The sequence below is a fragment of the Pipistrellus hanaki genome, assembly GCF_964339955.1.
Source record: "Pipistrellus hanaki genome assembly, chromosome: 2".
Lineage (NCBI taxonomy): Eukaryota > Metazoa > Chordata > Mammalia > Chiroptera > Vespertilionidae > Pipistrellus > Pipistrellus hanaki.
This window is the reverse complement of record NC_140504.1, coordinates 119559166-119565010: the sequence shown is the minus strand read 5'-3', so window position 1 is coordinate 119565010 and position 5845 is coordinate 119559166.

Below are 5845 nucleotides of genomic sequence, written 5' to 3'. Positions count from 1 at the left end.
CTAATATATAGTATATTTATCTCTCTATATAAAAGCCTAAGTGACTGTCTGACTGTCTGACCGTCTGACCATTCGGTAGCTATGCTGTGCACTGACCACCAGGGGGCAGACAATGGAGGAGCAGAAACCACAGGCATGGAAACATGGAACAGACTGATGAATCTCAGGGGGAAAGAGGGAAGGAGTGAAGGGGATGGGTGAGAATAGATTAACCAAAGATCTTACATGCATACTAGAGGCCCAGTGCACAAATTCATGCATTGGTGGGGTCATTAGGCCTGGCCTGCAGGATTCAGGCTGAAACCAGTCTCTGACATCTCCTGAAGAGTCCCAGATTGTGAGAGGGCACAGACCAGGCCAAGGGACCCGAATCCATGCACTGGGCCTCTAGTACTATATATATTTATATATTTGTTTCCCTCCCGCCCAATCCTATTACCATCTCTTTGTCATGGGCTAAAGAGAAATATATATATAAAAGGAATTGATAATTTTGGAATTTTATTCAGCAGGGGAGATAGTTTCTTTTAAATATAAGAGACCCTTTGTTTTTGTCCCACTGCATTCCTAAAACCTACCTAGATTTTGTGACTGTTTTAATGGGGGAAAAAGCCATTTAATACTAATAAGTAACATTAGTAACATTATTGAGCTGTTTCTACATACCAGGTACATTATATTCACAATTTTAATTAACTCACACAGCAGTTACATATGTTAATAACAATATGCAACCTCAGATGAGATCAGAGAGGTTAAGTAACTTGCCCAGCACCACCCAGAGATAATTGCTGGACCGGAGCCTATCCTAGACTGTCTGATTCCAAAGTCTGTGATTTTCAGCACTCTGGTATTATGACTTCAGGACACAACGTTTGTTGGCTTCTGAAAGGGACTCACTAGTAATAGACGGTAACCACAGGTGGTTTAGTTTCAATCTTTGAAACTTCTGTGGATCGCATTCTCTTGAGACCAAACTCTTCACTGGGAGCACTCTAATCTTTAACAATGAGTTTGTGTATAAAAAGAATAACTTACCATGCCAATATTATGTCATTACATCTACCATCGGGATAAAAATATCTGGGCTCTTGTTCCACTTCTAGTCTTTGAGAAGCTGTGAGAACAAACAAACTAGGACAATTCAATTCAGTGTGTGGTGAGAACTGAGGTGACTCAAATTCCTTGTAGCATCTGCCAGGTTAACATGTGCCCCATGTTTTGTCCCACATCAATTTCATTCACTGGATGTGGGTTATTCAAGGGGTTTCACAGGCAGCTGCTCTGTTGGCTGGCTCCAATATAACTTGTGCTGGTGAGTCAGATTTCATGCCCAATTAGGATACAAGGGGAAAGCTTCCCTTGTGTAAAGGACACAGCTGCTCTAGACTAGCAGTTTCAAGATGCTCAGAACAGTCTCATGAATCTGGCTTCCTCATCCCCATATGTAGGCACACAGAGATAGAAGTAAGTAAATCCTTTATTCCTTAGCTGTGAGTCTGCAACTTTTAATACACATAGCATATATATTTATTTTATTTAATATATATATGTATATATACATATGCACACACAAATATAAACACATATATATCTTAGAGTAAATATATATGCCAAATATATAGTACATATTAGTTTAAATATTGTGTAGTGAATATGTATGTATGTGTCTATCTATCTATCTCTCTATCTATCTATCTCTCTATCTATCTATCTATCTATCATCTATTCATGGTTCTTTTTGTTATATTGCCATACTTCTCAAGCTCACACACACACACACACACACACACACACACACACATCTTAGACTATATATGCACACCATATAAATATACACTGAGTGGCCAGATTATTATGATCTCTGAATGCATAATAATCTGGCCACTCAGAATATATATATATATATATATATATATATATATATAGCCCAGTGCATGACTTTGTGCATGGGTGAGGTCTGGCCAGCCTGGCTAGGAGGAGGGGACATGGGTGGTTGGCCGGCCTATCTGCTGGTCAAACTCCTGGCAGAGGGGACAATTTGCATATTAGCCTTTTATGATATGTATATATAATATATATACACACTGAGTGGTCAGATTATTATGATCTCTGAATGCATAATAATCTGGCCACTCAGTGTATATAGTCTGTATATGTATATATTATCACCGTATTTATGCAACTACAGTCAACACCTTCCCCAAGGGATAGGTATAGGGAAGTGAGGAATACTGCTCTTTTGCAAAACATGTTTGAAATGTTTCATCTTTATTTTTATCTTACCTAGAAATTGTGGACAGAAAAGTTTTCCATACTCAAATTACCCATGTTACCAATATTGATGAAATTCATCTAATTGCAAGTTAGTTTTCATCTAAAATAACCTATGGACACATGGTCTTAATTTTGCTCACGGTTTCAAGACACATTCATTTTTCTCACCTGTTGAATTGCTTTTGTTTCATCTCTTGTTTTAACTTGCCCACTTGTCATTCTATTGACACTCTATAATTTCATTTTATTTTTTCATTGTTCCCACTACCCTTGTCCAGTTGGTTATCAAGTCCTGTCTTTTAGATCTCTGAAATGAATCATTTTTTACTTGCTTCTCTAACACCATTTTCCTGTTCGGTCTCCTTACCACCTCCTTCTCAGACCACTGCAATCCCCAGTACACTGTGCTTTAACCTCTCCCCCTTTCAAAACAAGTTCTACACTTGCAGTCAGTTACATTTAACTACCATTTGCTGGGTACCTACTAATTTATATTATTTAATCCTTAAAGCAACTCTGTGAAATGTAATTTCACATATGGGGAAATTGGCCTCTGGCAAAACTGGTCCTTTGAGCCCCAAAGCAGTGTTTTGTCCCTTATACAATGTATTTCTAAAACTTGGATCTGATCTAGGTTTCTTTGGCAGTGTTGGTGCCTCCCTCTTGCCTATTGGGTGAACTTTAGATTCCCTAGAATGGTCTCCAGGACACTTTACAATCTGTCTTCATGGTTCCTTCAGGACTCATTCTCCTCACCATCACTCACGCCATGCCCTGGGCATACCTGTTCCTTGATGGTATTTGACGTTACTAAAATGCCCATGAACTTTTATGTGTTGATGCTTTTGTTTAAGCTGTTTCCTTTGCCTATAATGCTCTTGCCTCCCTCATCTACTACATGAAATTCTTCTCATCTTTAAGAACCATCTAACAAGACACCAGCTCTTTAAAGCTGCCATTTATTTCCCCAGGTAGAGCTATGTGCTTCTTTATCTGTGCTCATATAATTCTTTGTTTATGCCCAAGTTATGGTCCTGTCACGTTATTTTTTCATTTAATAATAAGAAAAATGGATGAATGTAAATATCACATATTTATTGAATGGTATAGTGTGTATACATTAAAATAAAATTTTCAAAGAATAATGTATGATTTTGGATAATATAATGGTAAATAAATATGCAGAATACAAAATCAAATTACAGAAAATGCATATATATATATATACATATATACACACATATGGTACACATATATACATATATATTTATCAAATTAGTATAATATATGTATTATACTAATTTACCAAAACAATGGTTATCTCTAGATGGTGAGATTAATGATGAGGTACATTTTGTCCTGAAAGGTCTTTGGCACTTTCTAATTGCTCCCATGTCTTAAGAAGACTATGCTTACACCACTGAGTTAATTATTATAGAGATAAAAAGTAAATAATTAATGAAAATCCCATTTTCTACATTGCTAAGTTCAAAATAAACTATTCCCTGAGTCATTTGGTTTCATGAAGTAGTTTGATTTTGATAATTGGCTTCAAAACACCTGACCATTTTTCCACTTCTGCAAAATTACTTTGTAGATTCAATGTTAAAAATCATATAAACTAGATGTATAGGTTGGACACATTTAATAAAATATAACTTTAAAATAACAGTTTAACTATATGCATGTCCCTGAAAGTAAGGGGCATATCCATATTCTTGTCAAATGACAGGTTAGAAGAATCTTTTCTATAATAGATGTAGCTGGTTGAATGAATATTAACTTGCTGTTGACTAATACAAGTCTATTGAATGGTACATTTACTGCTAGTGTTAGCTGGGCACACATACTATGTGCAAGGCATTATTTCAAGTTTTTGCCTGTATAGTGCTATCTGAAATTGATCTCACAACAAATGAAATTTGATGTGCAGATATTATTTCACAGCAACTAGCAGGTAGAAATGGTTACTGTACTCTTTTTACAGGTGCTGGATATGAGGCACCACCAAGTTAAATATAATAACCTACCTAAGAAAGGGATGGAACTAGAATTTGAACAAAGACATCAAGACTCCAAAACCTGTGCTCTGGGTATTATGTTAAACTATCTTCTCCTCTATAGATAGTTTCATGAAGTCTTTAAAAGGCCAAAATTAGTCTTAACATCAGTCGTGCTACTCTCCCATTGTGTTTCTAGCAGGATGACCATTTTCTCTTCTGTACACAGAAAAGTGCAATGAAGGTATAATTTCTAAATGAGGCCCATCCTAAGAGGAGTGGAGAAAATGACATTCAATTCAATTTGGAAAATTTAGGAGAACTTTAAACAGCTTCTTGTGTGACTTTTGGATAGCTTAGGTTTTCATACTCTTCTCTCCTTCCGCTCTTCTTCAATATGGCTTTCGGTGGTTTGGAGAGATGGTGCAGTTGGTCTTAGGTTGTGCAAACTGGTATCTATTGCGGTGTAGTCTGTGTGGCTCCATTCCTGCGTATTCTTGTAGTCTGCTTCCTGTACAGATTGTGACTGTGGTCTTTCTCCCTTGACGCGGTCAAGCTTGATGTACTCAGTTGATGTGGTCACAGGTCAACTCTCCTGGGACTGTCCTCTCTTACTGTTTTACACCCAGTAAACTCCCCCTCCCCCATTTATTGATGATGAATCCCTTTGCCCATAGGGTCCTATTACTGCATTACTAAAGCAACTCCTTCTGAAAAGCTTTAAGACCAGACCTAGTGATCAACACCCCACCCCTGAAAGGTACAAGCAGGAATTTCAGAGTCACTTTCACCACTCGAGAACCGTGTAAGGCCCAAGAGGGCTAAGTTAAGCTGTTTCTATGCCCAACAAAGGCTTCTCTCAGGTGGGTAGTTCAAAAACTACCAAAAGCCACACAGCTGTTACTGGGCAGAGCCAGGACTCAAATCTCTGCAGGTCTGGAGTCCATGCCTCTGGTCCCCATGCTATACCGACTCACATACAATGACCGCAGATGTGGCTGGGCAGGGAGGAGTTGAATTACTGATAAAGAAACAGGAACTTGGAATGATGTCAAAAATACTATATCCATGACATGTTCATAAGTTTGAATTAGGCTCACTTAGAAAAATAGTCCTTAAAGGAAAAGAAATCACTCAAAGAACTCTTGAGCTAAATAAATATTTTAACTGCCAGCAATCATTCTAGATTTCAGTTGAAAGAGAAGTAATCTCTAGAGGTATATGCTTGAATAACATTATTGTAATGTGTAGACTTGCTAGTAGTTGCAGTGAAATACTTTCATTTTTGTTTTTTGGCTTTATATAGGTATATAGGGTGGAGAGCTTGGCTGCATAGTATATGGTTTGATTTAAGTAGTCCTAGAAGTCCCATCTATCCCTAAATAATTTCCTCATGGACTAAATTCCTTAACTTTATCTAAACTTCCTCTACTTAAGAGTTTACTTGGAGCAAGTGAGAGCTGATTTTGGACTCTGAAGGATTCGAAGACAAACAAACCTGCAATATGACTATACATCCGAGGTTGTGGGATCTGGACAATAGAAAAAGCAGTTGACACCTGAGGGTT